Source organism: Ranitomeya variabilis, chromosome 3 (assembly GCF_051348905.1).
Source record: "Ranitomeya variabilis isolate aRanVar5 chromosome 3, aRanVar5.hap1, whole genome shotgun sequence".
Classification (NCBI taxonomy): Eukaryota; Metazoa; Chordata; class Amphibia; order Anura; family Dendrobatidae; genus Ranitomeya; species Ranitomeya variabilis.
Genome location: NC_135234.1, coordinates 228,072,490 through 228,095,486, shown reverse-complemented (window position 1 = coordinate 228,095,486; position 22,997 = coordinate 228,072,490). Strand labels below are relative to the sequence as shown.

The 22,997-nt window shown below is 45.9% G+C and overlaps 1 protein-coding gene and 1 non-coding gene across 3 annotated transcripts in view; both read right to left on the bottom strand.

The window, feature by feature from the left end:
• The window catches only part of LOC143815688 (uncharacterized), a 187,274-nt gene that overhangs the window by 150,060 nt on the left and 14,217 nt on the right, over positions 1 to 22,997 (bottom strand). The gene's annotated exons all lie outside the window — the stretch shown is intronic.
• On the bottom strand, positions 16,984 to 17,055 carry TRNAP-AGG (transfer RNA proline (anticodon AGG)). Its single transcript has one exon. It is a non-coding gene; the product is annotated as a tRNA-Pro (tRNA).

Genomic DNA, 22,997 nt, shown 5'->3' with positions numbered 1-22,997 from the left:
CCAGTAAACTGTGCTCCAGCTCTGCCACACCAGTAAACTGTGCTCCAGCTCTGCCACATCAGTAAACTGTGCTCCAGCTCTGCCACACCAATAAACTCTGCTCCAGCTCTGCCACACCAGTAAACTGTGCTCCAGCTCTGCCACATCAGTAACCTGTGCTCCAGCTCTGCTTCACCAGTAAACTGCGCTCCAGCTCTGCCACACCAATAAACTCTGCTCCAGCTCTGCCACACCAGTAAACTGCACTCCAGCACTGCCACACCAGTAAACTCTGCTGCAGCTCTGCTACACCAGTAAACTCTGCTCCAGCTTTGCCACACCAGTAATCTCTGCTCCAGCTCTGCCACACCAGTAAACTGTGCTCCAGGTCTGTCAAACCAGTAAACTCTGCTCCAGCTCTGCCACACCAGTAAACTCTGCTCCATCTTCGTCACAACAGTAAACTCTGCTCCAGCTCTGCCACACCAGTAAACTGTGCTCCAGCTCCGTCACACCAGTAAACTCTGCTCCAGCCCTGCCACACGAGAAAAATCTGCTCCAGCTTTGCAATACCAGTAAACTCTATTTCAGCTCTGATACTACCAGTAAACTCTTTTCCAGCTCTGTCACACCAGTCAACTCTATTCCAGCTCTGACATGCCATTCAACTCTGTTATAACTCTGCCATGCTATCACATCTTTGACACCACTCCTCGCCGACTCAGCCATTCTGCTGCACTAAAGCCAACTGTGTTTGTTGCTCAAGAACAACTCATTCGGGGGCATCCATCTCACAAGGTGAGACATCACAGTTATCCTCATCTGTCACCATTATATCCTAAGGATGTAACCCCTCAGCCATTGATTACAAATATAGCTCGCATGCAATAATTATTTTCCCTTGAGAAGGCAATTGTGCCCTGACATAATGGAGGCAGTTCTGTTCTAACATTTATCAGAGCTCTTATGGCTACAATAAAACTTTCTTTAATCTTTAGAGAAGGTTGTGACGTCATCCTTAGGAGACTGAGAAGTTATTCCTTATCAGTAACAATGGCAATAGACCATGCCAGCAGATCTCCCAGGCAATACCCACTCATCTCTGATGGTCCAAGCAGCGGGTTCTCTTGTGACTGGCTCATTCTCAGGGATCCTATGACATAGGAAGTGGATGTGAAAAATGGACATCTATCTATCTCTCATTTTTACCTAGCCCACATTTACGTTGGCAAACTATATCCATGCTTATTAATCAGTTTATTGGGAATATGAAAGTAGTTGGAGATTTGGTCTGCGTTTATCAAGCAAAACAAGTTTTTTTTTATGTAGAAAAGGAATGGACAATCACTTATATTCTGATTTATTAAAAAGAGCCAGATTCTTCTGCTTAGTAGTCACAACTCATACATTGTAAGCTTACTGGTTCTAAGTTTCATTGAATGAGGCTTTTCAAACCTCCTCACAACAGTATTTGTAACACTATCCAAGCTAGAGTATAGCCTCAGGCCATACGTGCAGCGCCCCAGAGTCCTGGTCTTTGCAGTAATGTCGCTCTCCCACCAGGGGGAGTGATGGTACGTCTGATGGTACTAAAAGAGTTCACCTGACCAGGTATCACAGTCACACACTGCACTTCACACTCTGGCCACCAGGGGGAGCAAAAGGTTCTATCTATTAGGCCACTCCTCACACTCAGGTAAAACTGGGGGTTGGATAGGAAGTTAGGGAGAAAGCTGCCTGGGTGAGACCCAGAGAAGACCTGTCAGGCAGACAGGGGGAGAAGGAGGAACACCTGAGCTGCAGACAGAGGTCCCTGTCAGGCTTGGGATCCTGACCGAGACATAGCAAGAGATAGAACGTTACGGAGCTGGGCCTTCACCTCATTGCGGCAGCATCCTAAGAAAGGACACGAAGCGAAGTGTATTGTGGAGAAGTGAGAAACGAGATCACAGCACAAGGAGATAATACCAGGAGGAGTCCTGCCTTAAGATCGGCAACATCCTTCTGAGGCGCGTAGCCGGTGGCCGGAACACCGAGTGTTGTGGATTCTGTTTGCGGGCTCCCTCTGGTGGTTACTGCTGGTACTGGGTGACTTTGGTGGGTTGCGGCCTTTGGTTTCCATCTGTCCATCAGAGGCTGGGTGTTTCCTATTTTACCTGGCCTCTCTGTCATTTCCCTTGCCGGCTATCAATGTGTTCAGATGTGCTCTGTTTGGTTCCTTCCTACCTGCTCCCAGATCTTTCAGGATAAGCTAAGTGCTGATTTTCAGTTGTTTGGTTTTTTTGTCCAGCTTGCTTAGAATGTCTCTTTGTTAGCTGGTTGCTCTAGTGGACTGAGGTTCTCCCCATGTGCCATGAGTTGGCACATGGGTTCTTGTAATCTCAGGATGGTTTTTTTTTTATTAGGGTTTTTTGCTGACCGCTCAGTCCCCTTTTGTGTCATTCTGCTTTCTAGTTTTCAGCGGACCTCTATTTGCTAAAGCTATATACATCATCTCTATGTGTGTGCCTTCCTCTCATTTCACCGTCAATACATGTGGGGGGCAACTATATCTTTGGGGTTAATTCCTCTGGAGGCAAGTGAGGTCTTTGTTTTCTCTGCAGTACTAGTTAGCTCTTAGGCTGGTGCGTGGCGTCTAGAACCAACGTAGGCACGCTCCCTGGCTATCTCTAGTTGCGTTTGTCAGGCGTAGGGCAGCAGTCAGCCCAGGTTCCATCACCCTAGAGCTCGTCCGATATTTATTATACTTTGCTCATCCTGTGCTATCCCTAGCCATTGGGGATTCATGACAGTATAGCCGGCCCACAAAGTGTTAATTGTTTGGGCTGAAGCAGGAGAAAAAGAAGTGTTCAAGGAAAATATATATATATTTTTTTCCTTCAGAGTTTTGCTGCCTAGCCCTTAATTGCTGTCTAGCTGCTTCTTACCTCCTCTTAGCCCTTGAATGGCTCTGATCTTAGCTGTTTATCATGGATGTCCAGAGTTTGGCTTCCAGCCTGAGTAATCTCGCGGCAAAGGTTCAAAACATACAGGATTTCGTTGTTCACACTCCCATGTCTGAACCTAGAATTCCTATTCCAGAGTTTTTTTCTGGAGATAGATCTACCTTCCTGAATTTCAGGAACAATTGTAAATTGTTTCTCTCTTTGAAATCTCGCTCCTCTGGAGACCCTGCTCAACAGGTCAAGATTGTTATATCGTTCCTACGGGGCGACCCTCAGAATTGGGCATTTGCATTGGCACCAGGGGATCCTGCATTGCTCAGTGTGGATGCGTTTTTTCTGGCATTGGGATTGCTCTATGAGGAACCTAACCTAGAGATTCAGGCTGAAAAGGCTTTATTAGCCCTCTCTCAGGGGCATGATGAAGCGGAAATATATTGTCAGAAATTTCGGAAATGGTCGGTGCTTACTCAGTGGAATGAGTGCGCCCTGGCTGCAAACTTCAGAAATGGTCTTTCTGAGGCCATTAAGGATATTATGGTGGGGTTCCCTGCGCCTACAGGTCTGAATGAGTCTATGGCTATGGCCATTCAGATTGATCGGCGTTTACGGGAGCGCAAACCCGTGCACCAGTTGGCGGTGTCTTCTGAACAGGCACCTGAGACTATGCAATGTGATAGAATTCAGTCCAGAAGTGAACGGCAAAATTATAGGCGGAAAAATGGTTTGTGTTTTTATTGTGGTGATTCAGCTCATGTTATATCAGCATGCTCTAAACGCACAAAAAGGGTTGATAAATCTTTTGCCATTGATACTCTGCAGTCTAAGTTCATTTTGTCTGTGACTCTGATTTTTTCACTGTCTTCCATTTCCGTCGATGCCTATGTGGATTCAGGCGCTGCCCTGAGTCTTATGGATTGGTCATTTGCTAAACGCTGCGGTTTTAGTCTGGAACCTCTGGAAGTTCCTATTCCTCTGAAGGGAATTGATTCTACACCATTGGCTATGAATAAACCGCAGTATTGGACACAAGTGACCATGCGCATGACTCCCGTTCATCAGGAGGTGATTCGCTTCCTTGTACTGTATAATTTACATGATGTACTAGTGCTTGGTCTGCCATGGTTACAAACTCATAATCCCGTCCTGGACTGGAAAACAATGTCTGTGCTAAGCTGGGGATGTCACGGGGTTCATGATGATGCACCTCCGATTTCTATAGCTTCATCTACTCCTTCGGAGATCCCTGCGTTTTTGTCGGATTATAGGGATGTTTTTGAGGAGCCTAAGCTCAATTCGCTCCCTCCCCATAGAGAGTGTGACTGTGCTATAGAATTGATTCCTGGCAGTAAGTTCCCTAAGGGTCGTTTATTTAATCTGTCACTGCCAGAGCATACTGCTATGCGGAATTATATTAAGGAGTCCTTGGAAAAGGGACATATTCATCCATCTTCGTCCCCTCTGGGAGCAGGTTTTTTTTTCGTGGCAAAAAAAGATGGTTCCCTGAGGCCTTGTATAGATTATCGCCTTCTGAATAAGATTACAGTCAAATACCAGTATCCATTGCCATTATTTACGGATTTGTTTGCTCGCATTAAGGGGGCTAGGTGGTTCACTAAAATAGATCTTCGTGGTGCGTATAATCTGGTGCGGATAAAACAGGGTGATGAGTGGAAAACCGCATTTAATACGCCTGAGGGCCATTTTGAGTATTTGGTAATGCCTTTTGGACTCTCCAATGCTCCGTCAGTCTTTCAGTCCTTTATGCACAATATTTTCCGTGAATATCTGGATAAGTTTATGATTGTGTATTTGGATGATATTTTGGTGTTTTCTGATGACTGGGAGTCTCATGTTCTACAGGTCAGGAAGGTGTTTCAAGTTTTGCGGGCCAATTCTCTGTTTGTGAAGGGCTCAAAGTGTCTCTTCGGAGTCCAGAAGATTTCTTTTTTGGGGTACATTTTTTCTCCTTCTACTATTGAGATGGATCCCGTTAAGGTTCAGGCTATTTGTGACTGGACACAACCTACATCTGTTAAGAGCCTTCAGAAGTTCTTGGGGTTTGCTAATTTTTATCGTCGGTTCATTGCTAATTTTTCCAGTATTGTTAAACCTTTGACTGATTTGACTAAAAAGGGTGCTGATGTTGCTGATTGGTCTCCTGCGGCCGTGGAGGCCTTTCGGGAACTTAAGCGCCGGTTTTCTTCTGCTCCTGTGTTGTGTCAACCAGATGTTTCACTTCCTTTCCAGGTGGAGGTTGATGCTTCCGAGATTGGAGCGGGGGCGGTTTTGTCACAGAGAAGTTCTAATGGCTCGGTGATGAAGCCATGTGCTTTCTTCTCTAGAAAATTCTCGCCCGCCGAGCGCAATTATGATGTGGGTAATCAGGAGCTTTTGGCCATGAAGTGGGCATTTGAGGAGTGGCGTCATTGGCTTGAGGGTGCTAAACATCGCGTGGTGGTCTTGACTGATCACAAGAATCTCATTTACCTTGAGTCTGCCAGGCGTTTGAATCCTAGACAGGCTCGTTGGTCGTTATTTTTTTCTCGTTTCAATTTCGTGGTTTCATACCTGCCAGGTTCAAAGAATGTGAAGGCAGATGCTCTTTCCAGGAGTTTTGTGCCTGACTCTCCTGGAGACACTGGGCCTGCTGGTATCCTTAGGGATGGGGTAATATTGTCCGCCGTATCCCCAGACTTGCGACGCGCATTGCAGGAGTTTCAGGTGGATAAACCGGATCGATGTCCACCAGAAAGACTGTTTGTTATTATTATTATTATTATTATTATTATTTATTGTTATTTATTATTTATTTATTATTTATTGTTCCGGATGATTGGACCAGTAGAGTCATCTCCGAGGTCCATTCTTCTGTGTTGGCTGGTCATCCTGGAATATTTGGTACAAGAGACTTGGTGGCCAGGTCTTTTTGGTGGCCTTCCTTGTCTAGGGATGTGCGTACCTTTGTGCAGTCTTGTGAAGTGTGTGCTCGAGCTAAGCCTTGCTGTTCACGGGCTAGTGGGTTGTTGTTATCCTTGCCCATCCCGAAGAGGCCTTGGACGCACATTTCCATGGATTTTATTTCTGATCTCCCGGTTTCACAGAAAATGTCCGTTATCTGGGTTGTGTGTGACCGCTTTTCTAAGATGGTTCATTTGGTGCCCTTGCCTAAGTTGCCCTCCTCCTCTGAGTTGGTTCCTTTGTTTTTTCAGAACGTGGTTCGTTTGCATGGGATTCCGGAGAATATCGTTTCTGACAGGGGATCCCAGTTTGTGTCTAGATTTTGGCGGACGTTTTGTGCCAAGATGGGCATTGATTTGTCTTTCTCGTCTGCATTCCATCCTCAGACGAATGGCCAGACGGAGCGAACTAATCAGACCTTGGAAACTTATTTGAGGTGTTTTGTTTCTGCTGATCAGGATGACTGGGTTGCTTTTTTGCCACTGGCCGAATTTGCTCTTAATAATCGGGCTAGTTCGGCCACGTTGGTCTCTCCTTTTTTTTGTAATTCGGGGTTTCATCCTCGTTTTTCCTCTGGTCAGGTGGAGTCTTCGGATTGTCCTGGAGTGGACGTGATGGTGGACAGGCTACATCACATTTGGAATCAGGTAGTGGACAATTTGAAGTTGTCTCAGGAGAAGACTCAGCAGTTTGCTAATCGCCGTCGCCGCGTGGGTCCCCGACTTCTTGTTGGGGACTTGGTGTGGTTGTCTTCTCGTTTTGTCCCTATGAAGGTCTCTTCTCCTAAGTTCAAGCCTCGGTTCATCGGTCCTTATAGGATCTCGGAGATTCTTAACCCTGTATCTTTCCGTTTGGATCTCCCAGCATCGTTCGCTATTCATAATGTGTTCCATCGGTCGTTGTTGCGGAGGTATGAGGTGCCTGTTGTTCCTTCGGTCGAGCCTCCTGCTCCGGTGCTGGTGGAGGGAGAATTGGAGTATGTTGTTGAAAAGATCTTGGATTCTCGTGTTTCCAGACGCAAACTCCAGTATTTGGTTAAGTGGAAGGGTTATGGTCAGGAGGACAATTCCTGGGTGGTCGCCTCCGATGTTCATGCGACTGATTTGGTCCGCGCCTTCCATAGAGCTCACCCTGATCGCCCTGGGGGTTCTCGTGAGGGTTCGGTGACCCCTCCTCAAGGGGGGGGTACTGTTGTGGATTCTGTTTGCGGGCTCCCTCTGGTGGTTACTGCTGGTACTGGGTGACTTTGGTGGGTTACGGCCTTTGGTTTCCATCTGTCCATCAGAGGCTGGGTGTTTCCTATTTTACCTGGCCTCTCTGTCATTTCCCTTGCCAGCTATCAATGTGTTCAGATGTGCTCTGTTTGGTTCCTGCCTACCTGCTCCCAGATCTTTCAGGATAAGCTAAGTGCTGATTTTCAGTTGTTTGGTTTTTTTGTCCAGCTTGCTTAGAATGTCTCTTTGTTAGCTGGTTGCTCTAGTGGACTGAGGTTCTCCCCATGTGCCATGAGTTGGCACATGGGTTCTTGTAATCTCAGGATGGTTTTTTTTGATTAGGGTTTTTTGCTGACCGCTCAGTCCCCTTTTGTGTCATTCTGCTTTCTAGTTTTCAGCGGGCCTCTATTTGCTAAAGCTATATACATCATCTCTATGTGTGTGCCTTCCTCTCATTTCACCGTCAATACATGTGGGGGGCAACTATATCTTTGGGGTTAATTCCTCTGGAGGCAAGTGAGGTCTTTGTTTTCTCTGCAGTACTAGTTAGCTCTTAGGCTGGTGCGTGGCGTCTAGAACCAACGTAGGCACGCTCCCTGGCTATCTCTAGTTGCGTTTGTCAGGCGTAGGGCAGCGGTCAGCCCAGGTTCCATCACCCTAGAGCTCGTCCGATATTTATTATACTTTGCTCATCCTGTGCTATCCCTAGCCATTGGGGATTCATGACAACCGAGGGAGTAATTGGCTCTACGCATTACTTTGAAACACGGCAGGACAGTTAATTCCAAGTTGGCTGCCCAACCTTTAACCTAATGAAGACAACGGAGGCAGATTGTGGGGGAGGGGCATCACTAGGGTCTCTATAAAATAGCTCCAGGCCTACCCCGTCATACGGGTCGTCCTATCCATACCATCTGGGGGACGGAGAGAGAGAAACAGAAACATACACGACAGTTGTGAGGACTATCCCGTGGTGCTCAGCAGGGAGGTACTACAACACACAGGCGCTAGTAGGAAGGCTACTGATTTCCACCTGCAAAGGGAACTCTGGATGTGCCTTTGGACCGGCCGGACTCAGCCAGCCCTGTGAACAGTACTCTGGACTGTGGACGCCGAAGTCTTCAGTAAAAGGTAAAGAGACTGCAACCTTTGTGTCCTCATTATTCATCGTGCCTTACAACATTCACCATTACCACCTACTCATCAAGGGAAGCCCTGGGGACATACTTCACCTGTGGGAAGGTATATCATCTAGCTGCCATTCCATCACCCCAGCGGATCCCTAGCAGCGTCGGTCATCCTGACCGAACACCACAGGTGGCATCATGAACACTTGACAAACTACACCTTTAATTGGGCACCCCTTAGCAGGGCCACGGACCAGGTCGGGCCACCGTGACATCCCCAGAACCGAGACAGAGGGACCCGGTACCGAGTACCCCACTGCCCTGAGCCTGGGGGCGATCCAACTGCTTATCATTGTGTTCCCAGTCCAAACACCTCTAATACTTTATAATACTTCAGCCATGTAGAAACTACACTTCTAATTATGTTGCTTTATACCCAGCATTGTTGAGCCAACTACCACCAGTCTACTTCCCACTGAATTATATTTACATTGCGTGCTGCTCTCCTTTACTTGAATGCTCACTTTTTAACTTTTCAGGCACTCAACAAATTCTGTCTTCCTACACTTTCAGACACTGTTTCATACTTTGTGAGCATCTCTATACAGAGTACCCAGAATACCTTCCATTGAGGACAGCTTGTTGTTGTCTCTGGGCAGCCTTGCACACATCAGCCAATCCATGATGCGATGCCTTCAAAATGACTGCCGAGTTGCCCGTATTATTACCAGTGCAGATTACTGGGTGGCCACCCTGATGGATCCCTGCTACAGGGACAACGTATCATCATTACTTCCATCACTGGAAAGGGATAGCAAAGTGCATGATTACATGCACACGCTGGTAGATAAACTACTAATGGCTTTCCCACCAGACAGGGAGGCTTCATGTTGTGAACTATATTTGTTGGCTCCCTCTTGTGGTCACTAGCGGTATGGCACTTGGATTATCCTTCCCCAGGTTGGTACCCACCTGGTTCGTTAGGCCTTGGGTGTTCCTATTTAGACTTCCTGGAAACTCAGTCTAGTGCCTGGAATCTATGTAATCAGTCTATGTCTGTTTTCCTCCTGACTCCTGGTCCCTGAGTTTTGCAAGATAAGCTAAGTTCTGCTTTCTTATTTTTGTCCTTTTGCATTTGCTCTTATTTTGTTCCAGCTTGTTCAAAATGTGATTTCTGTTTTTGCTGGAAGCTCTAGGGGGCTGATATTCTCCCCCCACACCATTAGTCGGTGCGGGGGTTCTTGGATCTTCAGCGTGGATATTTTTATAGGGTTTTTTGCTGACCGCATAAGTCCTCTTCCTATTTTCTGCTATTAATTAGTGGGCCTCTCTTTGCTAAATCTAGTTCATTCTTACATTTGTCTTTTCTTCTTACCTCACCGTTATTATTTGTTGGGGGCTTGTATTATAACTTTGGGGTCTTTTCTCTGGAGGCAAGTGAGGTCTTATTTTCTCTGAAAGGGTTAGTTAGTTCTCCGGCTGGTGCGAGACGTCTAGAATCAACGTAGGTACGTTCCCCGGCTACTTCTAGTTGTTGTGCCAGGATCAGATATGCGGTCAGCCAAGTTACCACTTCCCTATGAGCTGGTTTTTGTGTTTGCGGACTTAGCTGGAACTCCTGAGATCCTCTACCACTAGGATCATAACAGTATTCCAGGCCCAAAAAGAGAATATTTAATGCATTGCTGAAGCGGGATTAAAAGAAAAAAAAAGTTCTGAGTTGTTTTTTTTTCTCCTTCCCCTTTTTCTCTGAGTGGCTTGAAGCCCTGCTGCAGACATGAATGTTCAGACTCTGATTACTAGTGTGGATCAGCTTGCTGCACGAGTGCAGGGCATTCAGGATTTTGTTACTTGTAGTCCTATGTCAGAGCCTAAGATACCTATTCCTGAGCTGTTCTCTGGAGATCGATTTAAATTTAGGAATTTTAGGAATAATTGTAAATTGTTTCTATCTTTGAGACCTCGTTCGTCTGGAGACTCAGCTCAGCAAGTTAAAATTGTTATCTCCTTCTTGTGTGGCGACCCTCAGGATTGGGCCTTCTCATTGGCACCAGGAGATCCTGCATTGGCAAATATTGATGCGTTTTTTCTGGCGCTCGGATTGCTTTATGAGGAGCCTAATCTTGAAATTCAGGCAGAAAAAGCGTTGCTGGCTATCTCTCAGGGCCAGGATGAAGCTGAAGTGTATTGCCAAAAATTTCAGAAATGGTCCGTGCTTACTCAATGGAATGAGTGTGCTCTGGCCGCAAATTTCAGAGATGGCCTTTCTGAGGCCATTAAGAATGTGATGGTGGGGTTTCCCATCCCTACAAGTCTGAATGATTCTATGACTCTTGCCATTCAGATTGATCGGCGTTTGCGGGAGCGCAAATCTGCTAATTCTCTGGCAGTATTGTCTGAACGGACACCTGACTCAATGCAATGTGATAGAATTCAGACTAAAACTGAACGACAAAATCATAGACGTCAGAATGGGTTGTGTTTTTACTGCGGTGACTCTACACATGTTATCTCAGCATGCTCTAAACGCCTAACAAAGGTTGTTAGTCCTGTCGCCATTGGTAATTTGCAGCCTAAGTTTATTTTGTCTGTGACTTTAATTTGCTCATTGTCTTCCTACCCTGTTATGGCATTTGTGGATTCTGGTGCTGCCCTGAGTCTTATGGACTTGTCATTTGCCAAGCGCTGTGGTTTTGTCCTGGAGCCTTTGGAAAATCCTATTCCTCTTAGAGGAATTGATGCTACGGCATTGGCGGAGAATAAACCGCAGTATTGGACACAAGTGACCATGTGCATGACTCCTGAACATCGGGAGGTGATTCGTTTTCTTGTTCTGCATAAAATGCATGATTTGGTCGTTTTGGGTCTGCCATGGTTACAGACCCATAATCCAGTTTTGGATTGGAAGGCTATGTCTGTGTCAAGTTGGGGTTGTCAGGGAATTCATTGCCATTCCCCGCCGGTCTCTATTGCCTCTTCTACTCCTTCTGAAGTTCCGGAGTATTTATTGGACTATCAGGATGTATTCAGTGAGTCCAGGTCCAGTGCCCTTCCTCCTCATAGGGACTGTGACTGCGCTATAGATTTGATTCCTGGTAGTAAATTTCCTAAGGGACGATTATTTAATCTATCTGTACCTGAGCATGCCGCAATGCGTTCTTATATAAAGGAGTCTTTGGAGAAGGGACATATTCGTCCATCTTCTTCCCCTCTTGGTGCGGGATTCTTTTTTGTGGCCAAGAAAGACGGGTCTTTGAGACCTTGTATTGACTATCGGCTTCTGAATAATATCACTGTCAAATTTCAGTATCCTTTGCCACTATTGTCGGACTTGTTTGCTCGGATTAAGGGTGCCAGTTGGTTCACCAAGATAGATCTTCGTGGTGCGTACAACCTTGTGCGCATTAAGCAGGGAGATGAATGGAAAACTGCGTTCAATACGCCCGAAGGTCATTTTGAGTACTTGGTGATGCCTTTTGGGCTCTCTAATGCTCCTTCAGTGTTTCAGTCCTTTATGCATGACATCTTCCGGAAGTATCTAGATAAATTTATGATTGTTTATCTGGATGATATTCTGTTTTTTTCTGATGATTGGGATTCTCATGTAAAGCAGGTCAGGATGGTGTTTCAGGTTTTGCGTGATAATGCTTTGTTTGTGAAGGGCTCAAAGTGTCTCTTTGGAGTCCAGAAGGTTTCCTTCTTGGGCTTTATTTTCTCCCCTTCTACTGTGGAGATGGACCCAGTCAAGGTCCGAGCTATTCATGATTGGATTCAACCCACGTCTGTTAAGAGTCTTCAGAAGTTCTTGGGTTTTGCTAATTTCTACCGTCGTTTTATTGCTAATTTTTCTAGCGTTGTTAAACCTTTGACGGATATGACCAAGAAAGGTTCTGATGTTGCTAATTGGGCTCCTGCAGCCGTGGAGGCTTTTCGGGAGCTGAAGCGCCGGTTTACTTCGGCGCCTGTTTTGTGCCAGCCTGAAGTCTCACTTCCCTTTCAGGTTGAAGTGGATGCTTCTGAGATCGGTGCCGGAGCTGTTTTGTCGCAGAAAGGTCCTGGTTGCTCTGTGATGAGACCATGTGCTTTTTTCTCTAGGAAATTTTCGCCTGCTGAGCGGAACTATGATGTTGGTAATCGGGAGTTATTGGCCATGAAGTGGGCATTTGAGGAGTGGCGTCATTGGCTCGAGGGAGCTAAGCATCGTGTGGTGGTCTTGACTGATCACAAAAATCTGATGTATCTCGAGTATGCTAAGCGCCTGAATCCTAGACAGGCTCGTTGGTCGTTGTTTTTCTCCCGTTTTGACTTTGTGGTCTCGTACCTGCCTGGTTCAAAGAATGTGAAGGCTGATGCTCTTTCTAGGAGCTTTGTGCCTGACTCTCCCGGCATCTCAGAGCCAGCTGGTATTCTTAAAGAGGGAGTAATCTTGTCGGCCATTTCTCCTGATTTGCGACGTGTGTTGCAGAGATTTCAGGCTGGTAGACCGGACCCTTGCCCACCTGATAGATTGTTTGTTCCTGATAAATAGACCAGCAAAGTTATCTCTGAGGTTCATTCCTCGGTGCTGGCAGGGCATCCTGGGATTTTTGGTACCAGAGATTTGGTGGCTAGGTCCTTTTGGTGGCCTTCCCTGTCGTGGGATGTGCGTTCTTTTGTGCAGTCCTGTGGGATTTGTGCTCGGGCTAAGCCTTGCTGTTCTCGTGCCAGCGGGTTGCTTTTGCCCTTGCTCGTCCCGAAGAGGCCTTGGACGCACATTTCCATGGATTTCATTTCAGATCTTCCGGTGTCTCAAGGAATGTCTGTCATCTGGGTGGTGTGTGATCGTTTTTCCAAGATGGTCCATTTGGTGCCCTTGCCTAAGTTGCCTTCCTCTTCCGATCTGGTTCCTTTGTTCTTTCAGAATGTGGTTCGTTTGCACGGCATTCCTGAGAATATCATGTCTGACAGAGGATCCCAGTTTGTGTCCAGATTCTGGCGATCTTTTTGTGCTAAGATGGGCATTGATTTGTCATTTTCATCTGCCTTTCATCCTCAGACTAATGGCCAAACGGAGCGAACTAATCAGACGCTGGAGGCTTATTTGAGATGTTTTGTTTCTGCGGATCAGGATGATTGGGTGACCTTCTTGCCATTGGCTGAGTTTGCCCTCAATAATCGGGCTAGTTCCGCTACTTTGGTTTCGCCATTTTTCTGCAACTCTGGTTTTCATCCGCGTTTTTCCTCGGGTCATGTTGAACCTTCTGACTGTCCTGGGGTGGATTCCGTGGTGGATAGGTTGCAGCGGATTTGGAATAATGTGGTGGACAACTTAAAGTTGTCACAGGAGAAGGCTCAGCGTTTTGCCAACCGCCGCCGCGGTGTGGGTCCCCGACTTCGTGTTGGGGATTTGGTTTGGTTGTCTTCTCGGTTTGTCCCTCTGAAGGTTTCCTCTCCTAAGTTTAAGCCTCGCTTTATTGGTCCTTATAAAATTTTGGAAGTCCTTAATCCGGTGTCTTTTCGTTTGGATCTTCCTGTGTCGTTTGCCATTCACAATGTGTTCCATAGGTCTTTGTTGCGGCGGTACGTTGTGCCTATGGTTCCTGCTGTTGAGCCTCCTGCTCCGGTGTTGGTTGAGGGCGAGTTGGAGTACGTGGTGGAGAAGATCTTAGATTCTCGTCTCTCTAGACGGAGGCTTCAGTATCTGGTCAAATGGAAGGGCTATGGTCAGGAGGATAATTCCTGGGTGGCCGCCTCTGATGTTCATGCGGCCGATTTGGTTCGTGCCTTTCACGCTGCTCATCCTGATTGCCCTGGTGGTCTTGGTGAGGGTTCGGTGACCCCTCCTTAAAGGGGGGGTACTGTTGTGAACTATATTTGTTGGCTCCCTCTTGTGGTCACTAGCGGTATGGCACTTGGATTATCCTTCCCCAGGTTGGTACCCACCTGGTTCGTTAGGCCTTGGGTGTTCCTATTTAGACTTCCTGGAAACTCAGTCTAGTGCCTGGAATCTATGTAATCAGTCTATGTCTGTTTTCCTCCTGACTCCTGGTCCCTGAGTTTTGCAAGATAAGCTAAGTTCTGCTTTCTTATTTTTGTCCTTTTGCATTTGCTCTTATTTTGTTCCAGCTTGTTCAAAATGTGATTTCTGTTTTTGCTGGAAGCTCTAGGGGGCTGATATTCTCCCCCCACACCGTTAGTCGGTGCGGGGGTTCTTGGATCTTCAGCGTGGATATTTTTATAGGGTTTTTTGCTGACCGCATAAGTCCTCTTCCTATTTTCTGCTATTAATTAGTGGGCCTCTCTTTGCTAAATCTAGTTCATTCTTACGTTTGTCTTTTCTTCTTACCTCACCGTTATTATTTGTTGGGGGCTTGTATTATAACTTTGGGGTCTTTTCTCTGGAGGCAAGTGAGGTCTTATTTTCTCTGAAAGGGTTAGTTAGTTCTCCGGCTGGTGCGAGACGTCTAGAATCAACGTAGGTACGTTCCCCGGCTACTTCTAGTTGTTGTGCCAGGATCAGATATGCGGTCAGCCAAGTTACCACTTCCCTATGAGCTGGTTTTTGTGTTTGCGGACTTAGCTGGAACTCCTGAGATCCTCTACCACTAGGATCATAACAGCTTCAGTTGAATAACAAGGCACAGGTGGAAGTTATCAACTCAGCTGGTGCTAAGCCAGCACCTCAGAAGGCAGGGTAAGCATGGCTGAAATGTAGAAAAACATAATGAACACGCCATAACATCTGGCACCACCATCTGATGCAGTCTACATTAGTAGGAGGCAGCGTTACAACATGGTGGAAAACTTCCTGTGCACACATCTCCACATACTAACAGATGAGTCTGCCCCATTTAACCTCTCAGTCTCCAAATAGGACACATGGCCTGAGCTTGCTCTTTATGCCTTTTGGGGTGCAGGCCTGTTCTGCAGCAAGAGTACTGTTTGGAACATGTGCTTAGCATGGCAGGACTCATCACAGACAGGCGCATTTGAATGTCCACATTCAGCGTGGGCTACCTAACATTCCTTAAAATGAACCAGGCAATGATCCCACATGACTTGTCCATACCTTTGTATGACTAGACAAACATAAAAGCCGCATCCAGCCAGTTTTTAACTCTATTTGCCATTCGTTTTATTTGCGGGCCTCTTCCACAAATAGCCAACACAGTTTTTTGAGTTTTTTATCTCCTCCTCTACCTTTTCCAACTATACCGCCACATCCACCTCCCTCCACTTGTATCTGTTCCTCCTGGTTCAAGATTCTTATTTTTTATTTCTACTCTGCTTAGTGTAGTGGCAGAATGCAGCTCTGTATTGAGGGGCAGTTTTAGGTTTTGCGTGTGCACAGTTTTACAAAAACACTCTCTATATGTAGTCTGCACCCATCTCTGTGACAGCACTGTGTGTACCCAAAACTTTTTAGAATCTTCAAATAAAGTGGTGGGAGTGATTTGTGTGTCAATTTTTTTCTACTCTTAGGCAACCATGTCTGTCATACTACTGTGGCAAAAGGCACTGAGTGTATTCTTGAACCCATGTCTGTGGGAGTAGTTTGCCAAAAGCGCTGTGTGTGTAACACCTCAGGTAACCAGTTGTTACAGTGATGTTGCCTTCCCTTCTGGGAGGGTAATATCATGCTTGGAGGCAAGGTGGATTCTCTTTACCAGGTAACGCACCCACATTCAACACATTCCGAATCCAGGCCAGAAGGGAGAGCTCAGGACCCGGATTCAGGGGAGCTTCCCCAGCTTTAAGTGTTCTGGTCTGGAGGAGTGGTTAGGCAGTTGGTGAGAGACACTAAAGTGAAAGGAAGTCTGGAGCAGAGAGCAGACAGTGGAGCTGTGCAGCCAGGACTGAGCTACAGCTCCAAGGAAAGGAAATGAACCCGAGGGGTTGAAAGTGGTGGAGCTACTGAGGAAAGGAGCACAGAGGAGGAAAGAGGCTCAGAAGGGAACTGTGACCGGGCACCCTCAGAGCTGAAGTGCAGGAACAGGGCACCGGGAGCCTGAGGCTGTGTGGTACTCTAGGACACATAGCAGAACCGGAGGGCATAGGACTGTATGTTATTGCCCACACCACGCCTGGAGGCGAAGCAGCACCTGAAGAGCCTAGGTCGTGATAGAGACCCTAAAATGCTAGCAAAATAAAATAACACTTTACAAATGGTGCTGATGCAAAGCATACATGAGAGAAATGTTATTTATTAATGTTTTTCTATGGTATGACTATCTAGATTAAGCCTGTGTCACACTTGCAACTGCAATGCGAGAAACTCGCAGGCGTCTCTCGCCTCAATACCCGGCACTGCCGCCAACACTCGGGACCGGAGTGTGCGGCTGCATGTATTTCTATGCAGCTGAACGCTCCGGTCCGAAATGCCGGCAGTAGTGCCAGATATTGAGGTGAGAGACTCGCGCTAGTTTCTCACATAGAACTCGCAAGTGTGACCCCAGCCTTAAAGGGATAATCATTCAAAGATTGACAAATGGGAGCATTTTAACATTTTTCTCAAATTTCTGATATTTTTTGTAAATAAACACAAAACATGTTGACCTAAATTTACCATTATCATAAATTATAATGTGTCATGAATAAACAATCTCAAAATCACTGGGATTTGTTGAAGCGTTCCAGAGCTATTACCACATAAAGTGATACTGGTCAGATTTTAAAAAATTTGGCACGGTCACTAAGAGGTTAAGCTAGACAACTCAAGCTAAAGTATTGAGAATGGATAATTATGTCTAAATTAATTACTTAAAATTACAAATAAAAGAAGGGCTCGTCCGGGATTTGAACCCGGGACCTCTCGCACCCTAAGCGAGAATCATACCCCTAGACCAACGAGCCAGCTGATAACATCTGTCTCCAGATGTTGCTACAATGCCACATCCACACTGAAGCAGAGATTAGGTCAGATTTCATTCCTACATGTACGGATGGAATGCCTTCTTCAGCTGTGCCTCCCCAGACTAACAGTATTATTATAGAAATGTACTTCTCCTTGAACATTAGCTGTATATATATCCTCCTAACAAGATCTGATGCATCAAACATGTTAATTAGAAGCTAAATATCTGATTACGAATTTTAGGGGGTCTTCTCAATAATCAATATCCATATGATTTAATTAAAAGATCCGTTTTTCATAGCAAGATAAAAATTACACATGACTTAAAGATGTTAAAGAAAAGTAGTGGCGATAGGTGATTCAAATGGCCAAGACTTTAAAATAAACATATAGAAAAATTTCTAAAACATATTTTTTTTTAGGCTCAGACAAGTCACATTTGGTCAAAATGTAAAACAACCGATTTAAAGCTTTAATGTACTTTAGGTGGAATTCAACAAAGTGACTGGAGTACATTTCTGCTATAATTTACACCAGACCAGAAAGTCTGGCTGGGGTAGGCCACATCCCCCACACATGGCCACCAAGACTCACCGCTGGACCCCGACAGGGCAAGGGAAGCACAATTTTTTCTTCTACTTAGGACAAAGTAGGTCACAGAATAGCTGTAGTAAGCCATTCCCGGCGGCTTCCTGCCCATTACTTTCTGTATGACTCAGCTGCTCCAATTATGTTGACTCCGTCATTCTGCAGGTACCCGGCCGGAACAGAATTAATTTGACGCCTCGAGGGATAGGGAGTGATTCCTTTTTTTTAACACAGTGAGGAAGAGCACGATACCGGAAGGACAGGAGAGCGGACATGGAATCACAATTAATTGAGGGGGACTCAGAACAGGGACTTGTAATGAATTGGGGGGAGGCACATTGGTTAATAATTTATAATTTTATTGCATAGGAAAAAGGGCTAATTATAGTAAATGGGGAGCACAGAGTGGTCTATCAATTTATACTTTGAATAGTGGGTTGTACAGAGGCTAATTATATATTTTGGTGTGGTGCACATCTGTGTGTGGGACTTTGTCTGTGCTGCAACCAAAGTTGCCATATAGCCCAGCATAAATTTAATAATGCAGTCCTCATTTCATTTCGAGACCTTGCTTTAGACCCCATTTACACGTCCGTATGGAAAACTTATATGTGGATATGTGTCTCCGGTATGTGTGAAAACTAGAACACGTACATGTGAAGGGCGCCTTAAAGGATATGGTATTTTATATAGGAACTGCAAATGGTCAGGGAGCCTAAACTTTAGGCCCAGCACCTATCTCTGTGTTCTATGTTCTGTCTCCAGCTGACAACCTGATCCTGAGTTCTAGACTACAGTACAAAGCCCTATATTCTGTATATAGTTCTATAAAAGAAATACTTTTTTTGGCTTATTCTAATGGCCTGTGGGTACTTTCGAGATTCTATTGCTCATGGGGACATAATAAGGGAGAAGGCATCTAATGGTCTGTAGGTCTGATGAGTGCAAAGTGCCTTTGAGCAATGGAGCCCTATTGTGTAGGTAACAGGACCTCAAAAAAAAAGTGATGTGCCCCAAGTTCTTACAGGGTCCCTTGGCTTTAGCCTTGCTAGTCTTATGAATAATTTGACCCTGTATGCTATAGTATAAACCATTTTAATGTTGCGTGAGAGGCAAGGATCATATTTGTTGTCGTATCCAGATTTTTTGTCATCTGACAGTGCTACTGTTGTGGTCTGGTGATGTAGGAGCGACATGCGACTAGCTCTGAGCAGGTGGTAACTATACAGACCGCAGTTCCTGATCTTAACACAGACACTAGCAGTAGCCGTGGGATGTTCCTGTCACTCCCTGGACACCTCGTCACAGCCGGAGAACTAGCTACCCCTAAAGGTAGAAACAGGAAAGCTATCTTGCCTCAGAGAAAATCCCCAAAGGATAGGACAGCCCCCCACAAATAATGACTGTGAGAGGAGAAGGAAATGACATACGTAGTATGAAACAAGATTTAGCAAAGGAGGCCACTTCTAGCTAGATAGAATTAGTACAGGACAGAACACTGTGCGGTCAGTAATAAAAACTAGAAAAAGTCCACCGCAGAGAAATGCAAAAGTCTCCACACCTGACTAAAGGTGTGGAGGGCAAACTCTGCTGCCCAGAGCTTCCAGCTTAGCGGAATAGGTTCATACTGATAAGCTGGACAAATGAGCAAAACATAGAAAGTGCTGAACAACAAAGTCCACAACAAGTGAACTGCAAAAGGACAAGCAAGGACTTAGCTTTGCTGAACTGGTCAGAGTGTCAGGGAAATCCAAAGAGCCGTGACTCCAGGCTGGAACAATTGACAACTGTGTCATGATTCTCAATGGCGAGAGAACATAGCCCAGCATATATGAGAACTAGCTCTTGGAAGATGGAAACTATACTGACCATGAACTAAACCTGCCGCACAACTAGAAGTGGCCGGGTAGCATGCCTACGTTTTTTTATCCCTAGATGCCCAGCGCCAGCCGGAGAACTACCTAATCCTAGCAGAGGAAAAGACAGTCCTGGCTCACCTCTAGAGAAATTTTCCCAAAAGGCAGACAGAGGCCCCCACATATATTGGCGGTGATTTTAGATGAAATGACAAACGTAGTAGGAAAATAGGTTTAGCAAAAATCGAGGTCCGCTTACTAGATAGCAAGAAGACAGAAAGGGCACTTTCATGGTCAGCAGAAAACCCTATCAAAACACCATCCAGAAATTACTTTAAGACTCTAGCATTAACTCATAACACCAGAGTGGCAATTTCCGCTCACAAGAGCTTTCCAGACACAGTAACGAAACAGCAGCTGTGAACAGGAACAAAATGCAAAAACACACAAGGACAAAAGTCCAACTTAGCTGGGAGTTGTCTAGTAGCAGGAACATGCACAGAAAGGCTTCTGATTACATTGTTGACCGGCATGAAACTGACAGAGGAGCAAGGTTATATAGCGACTCCCACATCCTGATAGGAGCAGGTGAACAGAGGGGATGATGCACACAAGTACAATTCCACAAGTGGCCACCGGGGGAGCCCAGAATCCAATTTCACAACACAACTGGCATTGAATGAGAGAACAGGCCAGACTAATATAGCCGAGTCAGAAAGACGATCAGTGAAAACAGCTGCTGATGCTAAATCCCAGAAGCAGCCATACCACTCAAAACCACAGGAGGGAGCCCAAGAACAGAACTCACAAAAATGCCACTTACAACCACCGGAGGGAGCCCAAGAGCGGAATTCACAACAGTACCCCCCCCTTGAGGAGGGGTCACCGAACCCTCACCAGAGCCCCCAGGCCGATCAGGACGAGCTACATGAAAAGCACGAACCAAATCGGTGGCATGGACATCGGAGGCAACCACCCAAGAATTATCCTCTTGGCCATAACCCTTCCACTTGACAAGATACTGAAGCCTCCGCCTCGAAAAACGAGAATCCAAAATTTTCTCAACCACATATTCCAACTCCCCCTCAACCAACACCGGGGCAGGAGGATCAACAGATGGAACAACAAGTACCACATATCTCCGCAACAAAGATCTATGGAAAACATTGTGGATGGCAAAAGAGGCTGGAAGGGCCAAACAAAAAGACACTGGATTGATAATCTCAGAAATCTTATAAGGACCAATAATCCGAGGCTTGAACTTAGGGGAAGAAACCTTCATAGGAACATGACGAGAGGATAACCAGACCAAATCCCCCACACGAAGCCGAGGACCAACACACCGACGGCGGTTAGCAAAACGCTGAGCCTTTTCCTGAGACAACGTCAAATTGTCTACCACATGAGTCCAAATCTGCTGTAACCTGTCCATCACGGAATCTACACCAGGACAATCAGAAGGCTCAACCTGCCCTGAAGAAAAACGAGGATGGAAACCAAAATTACAAAAGAAAGGCGAAACCAAAGTAGCCGAACTGGCCCGATTATTAAGGGCAAACTCGGCCAACGGCAAGAAAGCCACCCAATCATCCTGATCAGCAGACACAAAGCATCTCAAATAGGTTTCCAAGGCTTGATTAGTTCGCTCAGTTTGGCCATTTGTCTGAGGATGGAACGCCGAAGAAAAAGACAAATTAATGCCCATCTTAGCACAAAAGGCCCGCCAAAACCTGGAAACAAACTGGGAACCTCTGTCAGACACAATATTCTCCGGAATGCCATGCAAACGAACCACATGCTGAAAAAACAATGGAACCAAATCAGAGGAGGAAGGCAATTTAGGCAAAGGCACCAAATGGACCATTTTAGAGAACCGGTCACAAACCACCCAGATAACAGACATCCTCTGGGACACAGGAAGGTCCGAAATAAAATCCATGGAAATATGCGTCCAAGGCCTCTCCGGGACAGGCAAAGGCAAAAGCAACCCACTAGCGCGGGAACAGCAAGGCTTAGCCTGGGCACAAGTCCCACAGGACTACACAAAAGAACGCACATCCCGCACAAGGAAGGCCACCAAAAGGACCTAGCAACCAAATCTGTGGTACCAAAAATCCCAGGATGACCGGCCAACACAGAACAATGGACCTCAGAAATTACCTTACTTGGCCATCTATCAGGAACAAACAGCTTCCCCACAGGACAGCGGTCAGGTTTATCAGCCTGAAATTCCTGAAGCGCCTGCCGCAAATCAGGGGAGATGGCAGACAGAATCACCCCTTCCCTAAGAATGCCAACCGGCTCAAGGACTCCAGGAGAATCAGGCAAAAAACTCCTAGAGGGCATCCGCCTTAACATTCTTAGATCCCGGAAGATATGAGACCACAAAGTCAAAACGGGAGAAAAACAGGGACCACCGAGCCTGTCTAGGGTTCAGCCGCTTGGCCGACTCGAGGTAAATCAGATTCTTATGATCGGTCAAGACCACAATGCGGTGCTTGGCTCCCTCAAGCCAATGTCGCCACTCCTCAAATGCCCACTTCATAGCCAACAACTCCCGATTGCCGACATCATAATTGCGTTCCGCAGGCGAAAACTTTTGGTAAAAGAAGGCACATGGCTTCATCAAGGAACCATCAGAATTCCTCTGTGACAAAACGGCCCCTGCCCCAATCTCAGAAGCGTCAACCTCAACCTGAAAAGGAAGAGAAACATCCAGCTGATGCAAGACAGGGGCAGAAGTAAATCAGGCGTTTAAGCTCCTGAAAGGCCTCAACAGCCTCAGAGGACCAATTTGTCAGCGCCTTTCTTTGTCAAATCGGTCAGGGGTTTAACCACACTAGAGAAGTTGGCAATGAAACGGCGATAAAAGTTAGCGAAGCCCAAAAATTTCTGAAGGCTCTTCACAGATGTGGGTTGAATCCAGTCATGAATGGCTTGGACCTTAACAGGATCCATTTCTATAGATGAAGGAGAAAAAATAAACCCCAAAAAAGAGACCTTCTGAACTCCAAATAGGCACTTAGACCCCTTCACAAATAGAGCATTATCACGAAGGATCTGGAATACCATCCTGACCTGCTTCACATGAGACTCCCAATCATTGGAAAAAATCAAAATATCATCCAAATACACAATCAAGAATTTATCAAGATAATTGCGGAAAATATCATGCATAAAGGACTGAAATACAGAAGGAGCATTAGAAAGCCAGAAAGGCATCACCAGGTATTCAAAATGGCCTTCGGGCGTATTAAATGCAGTTTTCCATTCATCACCATGTTTAATACAAACAAGATTATATGCCCCTCGAAGGTCAATCTTGGTAAACCAACTAGCCCCCTTAATCCGAGCAAACAAATCAGAGAGCAAAGGTAAAGGGTATTGGAATTTGACCGTGATTTTATTAAGAAGGCGATAATCAATACAGGGTCTCAAGGAGCCATCCTTCTTGGCAACAAAAAAGAACCCCACTCCCAATGGTGACGAAGACGGCC